Genomic DNA, 12,041 nt, shown 5'->3' on the forward strand with positions numbered 1-12,041 from the left:
TTCTCAACCAAAGATTAATGACATTCAATTTAGCATTGTCAGGACAGATATCACAGCTAATACCTTTGAGATCAAGCCTAACACGATTCAGATGGTACATAATTCAGTCCAGTTTGGGATTTCTCCAAAGGAAGATCCCAATATGCACATTAGGGAGTTCATCGAGATCTGTGACACCTTCAAGTTCAATAATGTTTCTGAAGATTCTGTGAAATTGAGACTCTTCCCATTCTCTCTGAGGGATAAAGCTAATAGCTGGTTGCACTCTCTACCACTAGTTTCTATTACGACATGGGAGGATCTTGCTCATAAATTCTTTACTAAATTCTTCCCTATGGCAAAGACAGCTGCACTCAGGAATGCTCTTACTCAATTCACACAGCAATCAGGTGAATCTTTATGTGAAGCTTGGGAGCGCTATAAAGAGATTCTTAGGAAGTGTCCTCATTATGGAATGCCAGACTGAATAGTGATTAATTGCTTTTATAATGGTTTGGGAGCACAGTCAAGACCTATGCTCGATGCATCATCAGGTGGAGCTTTATAGGCTAAGAGCTATGAGGAAGCTTATGATCTGATTGAGATGATGGCCGCCATTGAATATCAGAGGCCAACTCAGAGATTACCACAAGGCAAGGTGGCAGGAATTTTGGAGGTGAATACAGCTACGGCTATCGCTGCTCATCTAAAGGCGTTGACTATGAAGGTCGATTCTCTGACCAACTATGGTGTACAACCGATAATGAGTGTTTGTAAGCTTTGTGCAGGATCGCATGCGATGGAGCAATGTGATATATCTAGTGAATCAGCTCAATTTGTGAGCAACTTTCAGAGGTCGCAGCAGCCTGTTTCTGCTACTTATCATCCTAACAACCGCACACATCCTAACTTCAGCTGGAGCAATCATTAGGGTGGTATGCAACAGCTACAGCAGCCTTACCAGCAGTTTGGAAACAAGCCTTTCAATCCTCCTGGTTTTCAGCAACAATTTGCACCAAGGAAGCAATTTCAGCCACAGGGAGTGTAACAAAAATTTCATGGAGGTGTCGGTCCATCTTCTAATGAAAAATCTGAATTGGAGGAGTTGAGGCTTATGTGCAAACTCCAAGCGGTTTGGATCAAGACTCTGGTGAATCAAATAGGGCAAATTGCTAATGCCCTATTGAACGGACCTCAAGGAACTCTTCCAAGTGATACAGAGGCTAATCCAGGAAAGAGAGAAGTCAAAGAACAGCTTAAGGCAATAACCCTGAGGTCCGGAAAGGTCGCAAGCCCCAAAAATCATGAAAATGAAAATTCTGAATTTTTTTTTCCAGAATGCAGGCGCACCCGCGCCCTATAGCACCGCGCCCTAGCCCTCCCCAAATTCAGAAAATGAGATTTTTGCTGATTCTGCTGAGAAAAAGGATGGAGAAGCTGAACCAAAGAAAAATTTTGTTGAAAACACTCCGTCTGAGCGGAATACAAGGGATAAACAAGTATATCCTCCACCTCTGTAACGCCCCCAAATCCGGGGTCAGAAGATTTGGTCGTCACTATAAAACCTCAATCCAAATTAACCTGTTAAATCAAATAATAAATGCCAGCGGAAGATATTTATCATTTATGACCCCAAACTAATCCAAGATCTTTTAAGGTTACAGTTCTAGAAACAAGAAATCCAAATTCCACAAATAATTTTTCTCTTTCTTTTAAATCTCTTTTCAATAAATTCCAACTCAAAACTAAACCCACTAGTATAACTTCGAAATAAAGTATACTAGGCCCAAATAAAATACAAAACTATAATATAATATAATATAAACAACTTTACACAATAAAACTTACACTAGCCCGCAAACCCTGGATCAACCACCTTCCAAAAGCTTCTTCTTTACTTCCTCGAATTACGCAGCTAAACAGCGCAAGCTAATCCTCACTGGAGGTTAAATTTAAAAACAGGCAAGTATGAGCGGAAGAAATGCTCAGCAAGATCATTATAGCATATATAGGGTCTTTTGATATAAAACCGATATCTGCATTAGAGCAGAACATTTAAAATCATAATTGCTGAATTATAAACTCTTTTTGATATTTTCAAGCGAAAGGCTTCAGCAATACTTTGAATCTTGACGAGAATAAAACTCGTAAAATAGTGTTTACGGAAATATCGTAAACCACAATAACATGAAACAATGATCATGGAATGAATCATAAACTTTACCCAAAACTCAACTCTTGATATTAATACTTATTTTGTTGTCATATCAAATTAGATATCAATACGAACTTTGATGCTCACAACACCCATACTGAAGTCAACATCAATCATCTATACTAATACCACCTTTGATATTTAACAACAACGTAAGTATCCACAAAATCAGAAATTGAATCAAAGCCACAGTTCACTTTTAATCCAAAACAGAATCAGTACTTTTAATCCAAAAAGAATCAGTTGATAAATTATTATTCTATGAATATCAAAACAATATCATAATTTAGATTAGGATCATCCTCCGACGGACGTACTATCACATGCTGATCAGCCCGTGTGATAGCACAAGGTCATGATTCATAGAAACGTGACCCCAAAAACACGAGTACTCAAACAAAAAGGCATAACTAGCCTGTGGCAAAATGGTGTCATAATATTTCATATGGCACTTAGAAATAGCCCTCCGCTGGACCGTCCGTCCCGGTCACTTACGCAATTATGATCCAATCTTAAAACCTTTTATTAAAATGGGGTCATGATACTCGACACCCGAAATAATTTTATTCCCCCAATTCTTGGGTAGGAATATTCACAACCAAATCACTTTTCTCAAAATCCAAAGCATTTATAAATCCGATAATTGGATAAGTAAAATCACTTAGCTACTCTGAATATAGAATAACGGAAGAATACTTGCATAAACAGAATTATTTAATTCAGCGATATGTAAAACATTTATCGATTTTAAACTGAGAATAGGGAAAACGATACTTGCATTAAAAGATTTAAAATAATTATCACTTGAACAATAAGTGATGATAGGGATACTTGCATACTGTGATTCGAAATAAACATCACTTGAATAATAAGTGAAATCAGAGGTACTTGCCTTTGAGTTTTTAGCAGTTAATCACACTCGCAAAACCACATCTATTCTGACATTCTGTCTCACAACATCACCGCCTTTCTTTTCAACACTTCACCGATATGCTGGTCATGCGATTGCTAGAAGCCAAATATCCAAATGCCATTCCATCTCATTCTTTATCCAACGTTTTGTCCTGATCAACTCGAGAGATCCGCATCTATAATTAAAAGATAAAACTTTAATTGTCTAATCGATAACCACTCGACGAACTACGCGTCAAAAGCCTATCGTCTACCCATACGATAACCCGCACATAAAAGAAACAGTCCAACACAAGATTCTTATGACCCTCACATAAATATAATAGACAAACATAGGACCCTTGATCCACATACACACCTAATTCACATAACACATAAGCACATAACTCATATATCACATAATTCATATCACATATGACTCGGTTCATCAAAAGGGTCGACTCGATACGTTTAAAAGTGACATCTGGTCAAAAATATGACTTTTAGATAAATAAGCGACTCAGAACTAACTTGCAAAACAAGCGACATTTCGAAACAAAAGAATTTGGGTCTCGAAAGTATTTTTTATTGAAAGCGAAATGTTTTTCTGAGTCTAGAGGCGTTCGTTTCGTATTAAACGGACGAACGGTTGATTTATTACGCATAAAATAAGAATAAATAGAATTAAATCAATTAATAATAATATTAATTGATTTTTAAATACCAAAATATAATTTTTAAAAGCTTAAAAATAATTTTTAGAATTCATTTGAATTAATTATAAATAATTTACATTTTATTTAACTATTTATAAATAAAATTAATTGATCAAATGATTTAATCAATTAATTAAATCCATAAATAAATAATTAAAATAAATTATAAATAATTAAATCAAATTGGATTTTTGAAAACAATAAAGAAAATAATTTCTGAAATTAAAATAATTCAGTTAATTATTTACAAAATAATTAACCAAATCATTTTGAAATTAGAAATTAAATTTTGGGAATTAAGAATTGAATTTGATTTATTTTTAAAAAAGCAAATCCTAAAAACGTTTTTGAAAAGCTGAGTTCAGAGTTTTTGGATCGAAGGGCGGCATTGAACAGAGAGGACAACCGGAAACCGGTCGGACGTCGACCGGAATCTGGGCTTGAACCCAGAAACCGGCGGCTTCGCCGGAAACCGGCGAACCTCCGTTTAGCCCGAAAACATCACCGAATCACCTCGATTTTTACACGGTTTTCATCTGTACAATCTCAACAACATCAACGAAGCCATAACAACAGCAAGCAACCTCCAGTTCGTTAATTCCGATCAAACCACCAAGAATCCGATGAACACGCCGGTCAAAACTCGAAATCGGGCAAATCCCAACCAAACTCGACGTTCTATATCACAAAACGAAGCTCTCAACGTCTATAATCTATTACAACTCACTACACAATCAAATAATCAAGTATGAATCCGGAAATTTGATAAATAACTTCTAACTAAACCCATGAACTCGTTCTACCACTTCAAGCAACCAAATAACATATATATATACATGAATCAACTGTAAATGATCATCTAAAGCTATTTATAACATCAAAACTTATGAACAATCAAGAAACAAGAAAGCCCCAAATCGATTAAAACGACGAAGAACCCTAAAATTAACAATTAAAAATTTACCAATCGTTGATACGATTTGATGGTAGAAAATGATAGAGAAAATCAAGGGCTTCAAAACGAATATTCACACTTGTGATTTGGACCACAGAATCATTCCCAAATCTGCTTTGATCTTCAAGAACAAATCAAAACCCTAACCCTAGTTCTTGAGAGAAAGATCTGATTTTCTGAAAAATAAAAATAAAAACTGATTTTTAATAATAATTATTAATAAATAAAAAAAACTATTTATATTTATGGAATATTGGATCGTTCTGGATCGTTTTGGATCGTTTTGGATCGTTTTGGATCATTTTGGATCGTTTTGGATCGTTAAATTAGTTGCTTAGCAGCTAAGTAACTGCAATAACGATCCGATTCAATACCAAAATTGGATAATTATCAAAACCGAGCTTTTTATAAAACACTATATACGAGAATAATATAAAAATATCCCGTCTTTCGAGAATACGGGTTTTATTGATTACCGAAATAACTATCGTATCGAAAAAAATTGCGCCGGGCCGCGCACGGGTCAAACCGTAATCCGAATTGAAAAAGTCAAAACACGGAAAATGTCCGGAATTACCAGATTAGGTTATGAAGGAGTTTTCGGAAGAGTTTCGGGTTGTAAAAACATAAAAACGGTCGAAGTCGGACGATTCCCGGCTTTATAAAATAATTTTGGTAATTATTCAGAAAATAATTAATAATACATAAATCATTATAAAATCATATAACACTCCAAAAATTTCCAGAAAAATATCACAATTATCAATATTTTATTCTGAACATATAAAAATTAGAACACTCAAGGAATATCACATATAAACACCCAAACATCAATTCCACTTATCATATAATTCACAAAAATTCACATAAAAATCACATATTAATTCCAAATAATTATAATAATAATATTGGAAAATATGGGATATTACAATCTACCCTCCTTATAAGGATTCCGTCCTCGGAATCAGCAGAAGACATCACTTAGGGTTTTCTAACCAACTTTCCATCACACCGCCTTACTTTGACTTGACCAGGATACTCAACTTAACTTGATTGGCATACCTTCGAATGTTTGATATGATAAAATCATGGAATTTCAAAAAGAAATGAATTTGATACCATAACGGGACCAAGATCTGAATTTGAGAAAAAGTATTGTTGAAATAAAAGAATAACTGAGAAATCAATATGATTAAACGAACTTGGTATTGCGTGTCCAAATTAAGACACTACTAAAGGTTGTTACCCTTCATGTATTCACAACACACACAAGTGATGGCGTCCCATCCAACTCCTATCACACAGACAGGTTTACCTTGTGTCCCCTATAGTTAGGGTTGTTCATCTCAGTCAGAATGAAAGAATATCAAAGGAATTCAAAATCAAATGAATAAACTGAAAAGATTTCAAAGCTGATATTTCTGAAGGAATGAAATCCAGAGAAAAAATTATGGCACCAAATGAGCAAGTGGTGTCACATCACCAAGAAACCATCCACCAAATAAGAAAAGTGGAAGTTAAATTATCATAATTTGGCAGAGCTATCAAAACCTGAAAAATAGGCTTCATGACAGCCTCTGGCACATTTAAAACACAGATAGGATTGAAAATGAGTGTTAGGGAATATATCCTCTAACAATCACTTCTTTTGAGAGAGGCCAAAATGAATTATAGAAAGAAAAGGTATTGCCAAAGTCTTAATATTTATCTTCAATTTGAACTCTCCAGTTGACTCGCCATCTGATTCTAGACGCTTCTTCATATTCCAGGGATATCGATAATCTTCATCGTCATCAAAACGTAGTAGCCTCGAAAGGTTTCACAATAGAAGTTTGCAACTGCCAGGAGTTCCATCCAGCTCAGCACAACCATCTCAAACGAATACGCCTTATCTTAACTTACTCGTTGGTACTATATCCAATAGTCCAACAGGAACTCGATATGAGCTCAAACGTCCTCACATAGCTATACACACTCCTACACACTCTCGTTTCTAGTTTACTATAACCTCAGCTCTGATACCAACCTGTAACGCCCCCAAATCCGGGGTCAGAAGATTTGGTCGTCACTATAAAACCTCAATCCAAATTAACCTGTTAAATCAAATAATAAATGCCAGCGGAAGATATTTATCATTTATGACCCCAAACTAATCCAATATCTTTTAAGGTTACAGTTCTAGAAACAAGAAATCCAAATTCCACAAATAATTTTTCTCTTTCTTTTAAATCTCTTTTCAATAAATTCCAACTCAAAACTAAACCCACTAGTATAACTTCGAAATGAAGTATACTAGGCCCAAATAAAATACAAAACTATAATATAATATAATATAAACAACTTTACACAATAAAACTTACACTAGCCCGCAAACCCTGGATCAACCACCTTCCAAAAGCTTCTTCTTTACTTCCTCGAATTACGCAGCTAAACAGCGCAAGCTATCCTCACTGGAGGTTAAATTTAAAAACAGGCAAGTATGAGTGGAAGAAATGCTCAGCAAGATCATTATAGCATATATAGGGTCTTTTGATATAAAACCGATATCTGCATTAGAGCAGAACATTTAAAATCATAATTGCTGAATTATAAACTCTTTTTGATATTTTCAAGCGAAAGGCTTCAGCAATACTTTGAATCTTGACGAGAATAAAACTCGTAAAATAGTGTTTACGGAAATATCGTAAACCACAATAACATGAAACAATGATCATGGAATGAATCATAAACTTTACCCAAAACTCAACTCTTGATATTAATACTTATTTTGTTGTCATATCAAATTAGATATCAATACGAACTTTGATGCTCACAACACCCATACTGAAGTCAACATCAATCATCTATACTAATACCACCTTTGATATTTAACAACAACGTAAGTATCCACAAAATTAGAAATTGAATCAAAGCCACAGTTCACTTTTAATCCAAAACAGAATCAGTACTTTTAATCCAAAAAGAATCAGTTGATAAATTATTATTCTATGAATATCAAAACAATATCATAATTTAGATTAGGATCATCCTCCGACGGACGTACTATCACATGCTGATCAGCCCGTGTGATAGCACAAGGTCATGATTCATAGAAACGTGACCCCAAAAACACGAGTACTCAAACAAAAAGGCATAACTAGCCTGTGGCAAAATGGTGTCATAATATTTCATATGGCACTTAGAAATAGCCCTCCGCTGGACCGTCCGTCCCGGTCACTTACGCAATTATGATCCAATCTTAAAACCTTTTATTAAAATGGGGTCATGATACTCGACACCCGAAATAATTTTATTCCCCCAATTCTTGGGTAGGAATATTCACAACCAAATCACTTTTCTCAAAATCCAAAGCATTTATAAATCCGATAATTGGATAAGTAAAATCACTTAGCTACTCTGAATATAGAATAACGGAAGAATACTTGCATAAACAGAATTATTTAATTCAGCGATATGTAAAACATTTATCGATTCTAAACTGAGAATAGGGAAAACGATACTTGCATCAAAAGATTTAAAATAATTATCACTTGAACAATAAGTGATGATAGGGATACTTGCATACTGTGATTCGAAATAAACATCACTTGAATAATAAGTGAAATCAGAGGTACTTGCCTTTGAGTTTTTAGCAGTTAATCACACTCGCAAAACCACATCTATTCTGACATTTTGTCTCACAACATCACCGCCTTTCTTTTCAACACTTCACCGATATGCTGGTCATGCGATTGCTAGAAGCCAAATATCCAAATGCCATTCCATCTCATTCTTTATCCAACGTTTTGTCCTGATCAACTCGAGAGATCCGCATCTATAATTAAAAGATAAAACTTTAATTGTCTAATCGATAACCACTCGACGAACTACGCGTCAAAAGCCTATCGTCTACCCATACGATAACCCGCACATAAAAGAAACAGTCCAACACAAGATTCTTATGACCCTCACATAAATATAATAGACAAACATAGGACCCTTGATCCACATACACACCTAATTCACATAACACATAAGCACATAACTCATATATCACATAATTCAAATCACATATGACTCGGTTCATCAAAAGGGTCGACTCGATACGTTTAAAAGTGACATCTGGTCAAAAATATGACTTTTAGATAAATAAGCGACTCAGAACTAACTTGCAAAACAAGCGACATTTCGAAACAAAAGAATTTGGGTCTCGAAAGTATTTTTTATTGAAAGCGAAATGTTTTTCTGAGTCTAGAGGCGTTCGTTTCGTATTAAACGGACGAACGGTTGATTTATTACGCATAAAATAAGAATAAATAGAATTAAATCAATTAATAATAATATTAATTGATTTTTAAATACCAAAATATAATTTTTAAAAGCTTAAAAATAATTTTTAGAATTCATTTGAATTAATTATAAATAATTTACATTTTATTTAACTATTTATAAATAAAATTAATTGATCAAATGATTTAATCAATTAATTAAATCCATAAATAAATAATTAAAATAAATTATAAATAATTAAATCAAATTGGATTTTTGAAAACAATAAAGAAAATAATTTCTGAAATTAAAATAATTCAGTTAATTATTTACAAAATAATTAACCAAATCATTTTGAAATAGAAAATAAATTTTGGGAATTAAGAATTGAATTTGATTTATTTTTAAAAAAGCAAATCCTAAAAACGTTTTTGAAAAGCTGAGTTCAGAGTTTTTGGATCGAAGGGCGGCATTGAACAGAGAGGACAACCGGAAACCGGTCGGACGTCGACCGGAATCTGGGCTTGAACCCAGAAACCGGCGGCTTCGCCGGAAACCGGCGAACCTCCGTTTAGCCCGAAAACATCACCGAATCACCTCGATTTTTACACGGTTTTCATCTGTACAATCTCAACAACATCAACGAAGTCATAACAACAGCAAGCAACCTCCAGTTCGTTAATTCCGATCAAACCACCAAGAATCCGATGAACACGCCGGTCAAAACTCGAAATCGGGCAAATCCCAACCAAACTCGACGTTCTATATCACAAAACGAAGCTCTCAACGTCTATAATCTATTACAACTCACTACACAATCAAATAATCAAGTATGAATCCGGAAAATTGATAAATAACTTCTAACTAAACCCATGAACTCATTCTACCACTTCAAGCAACCAAATAACATATATATATACATGAATCAACTGTAAATGATCATCTAAAGCTATTTATAACATCAAAACTTATGAACAATCAAGAAATAAGAAAGCCCCAAATCGATTAAAACGACGAAGAACCCTAAAATTAACAATTAAAAATTTACCAATCGTTGATACGATTTGATGGTAGAAAATGATAGAGAAAATCAAGGGCTTCAAAACGAATATTCACACTTGTGATTTGGACCACAGAATCATTCCCAAATCTGCTTTGATCTTCAAGAACAAATCAAAACCCTAACCCTAGTTCTTGAGAGAAAGATCTGATTTTCTGAAAAATAAAAATAAAAACTGATTTTTAATAATAATTATTAATAAATAAAAAAAACTATTTATATTTATGGAATATTGGATCGTTCTGGATCGTTTTGGATCGTTTTGGATCGTTTTGGATCATTTTGGATCGTTTTGGATCGTTAAATTAGTTGCTTAGCAGCTAAGTAACTGCAATAACGATCCGATTCAATACCAAAATTGGATAATTATCAAAACCGAGCTTTTTATAAAACACTATATACGAGAATAATATAAAAATATCCCGTCTTTCGAGAATACGGGTTTTATTGATTACCGAAATAACTATCGTATCGAAAATATTGTGCCGGGCCGCGCACGGGTCAAACCGTAATCCGAATTGAAAAAGTCAAAACACGGAAAATGTCCGGAATTACCAGATTAGGTTATGAAGGAGTTTTCGGAAGAGTTTCGGGTTGTAAAAACGTATAAACGGTTGAAGTCGGACGATTCCCGGCTTTATAAAATAATTTTGGTAATTATTCAGAAAATAATTAATAATACATAAATCATTATAAAATCATATAACACTCCAAAAATTTCCAGAAAAATATCACAATTATCAATATTTTATTCTGAACATATAAAAATTAGAACACTCAAGGAATATCACATATAAACACCCAAACATCAATTCCACTTATCATATAATTCACAAAAATTCACATAAAAATCACATATTAATTCCAAATAATTATAATAATAATATTGGAAAATATGGGATATTACAACCTCCATATCCTAAAAGGCTTCAGAAGTAGAAGTTCGACAAACAATTTGCTAAGTTTTTGGAGGTTTTCCAGAAGTTGCACATTAACATGCCTTTTACGGAAGCTCTAGAACAGATGCCGATCTATGCTAAGTTTATGAAGGGTATTCTTTCTCGGAAACTAAAACTTGAGGAGTTGGAAACCATTGCTCTAACGAAAGAATGCAGTGCTATACTAATAAAACTTTTAACGTTGCTCAACTGAATTACACTACTACAGAGAATGAGCTCTTGGAAATTGTCTATGGTTTCGAGAAATTTCTATCTTATTTGCTTGGGACAAAAGTGACAGTTTTCATTGATTATGCTGCTATTCGATATCTGGTTTTGAAGAAAGATTCTAAACCTCGATTGATTCGATGAATTCTATTGCTTCAGGAGTTCGAGCTAGAAATAAAAGATAGGAAATGTACATAAAACCAAGTAGCGGATCATCTTTCATGACTGGAAGATCAAGGTAAGGCTTCACAGGATAACACATTGATCAATGAATCTTTTCCCAATGAGCAACTGTTTGGGGTGCAATAAAAAGAACCATGGTTTACAGACATTGTGAACTATCTTGTGAGTAATGTTATTCCCCTAGAACTCTCTTATGCTCAAAGGAAGAAGTTTCTACATGAGGTGAAGTGGTATTGATGGGATGAGCCGTTCTTGTTCAGACATGCATCAGATCAAATTATCAGGAGATGCATTCCGTATAGGGAGACAGAAGGTATTCTGCGAGATTGTCACGCTATTGTGTATGGTGGTAATTATGGTGGAGAGAAGACAGCTGCCCGTATCCTTCAAGCGGGATTTTTCTGGCCAACTTTGCTTAAAGATGCTCATCAGTTCGTGTTAAGATGTGATCACTGCCAAGAAGTTGGAAATATATCCAAGAGAGACAAGATGCCTCTTAATGTGCTTCTCAAAGTTGAGATTTTTAATGTTTAGGGAATCGACTTCATGGGGATATTTGCCTCGTCATGCAATAATCAGTATATTCTTTTGGCGGTTGATTATGTGTCTAAATAGGTTGAGGTTAAAG

The 12,041-nt window shown here is 34.3% G+C and overlaps 1 non-coding gene across 1 annotated transcript; it reads right to left on the reverse strand.

The window, feature by feature from the left end:
• Positions 1 to 349: 349 nt before the first annotated feature.
• Positions 350 to 456, reverse strand: LOC141709609 (small nucleolar RNA R71). The gene has a single exon (XR_012570175.1). It is a non-coding gene; the product is annotated as a small nucleolar RNA R71 (small nucleolar RNA).
• Between the last annotated feature and the right edge of the window lie 11,585 nt (positions 457 to 12,041).

Source organism: Apium graveolens, chromosome 2 (assembly GCF_009905375.1).
Source record: "Apium graveolens cultivar Ventura chromosome 2, ASM990537v1, whole genome shotgun sequence".
NCBI classification, from domain to species: Eukaryota; Viridiplantae; Streptophyta; class Magnoliopsida; order Apiales; family Apiaceae; genus Apium; species Apium graveolens.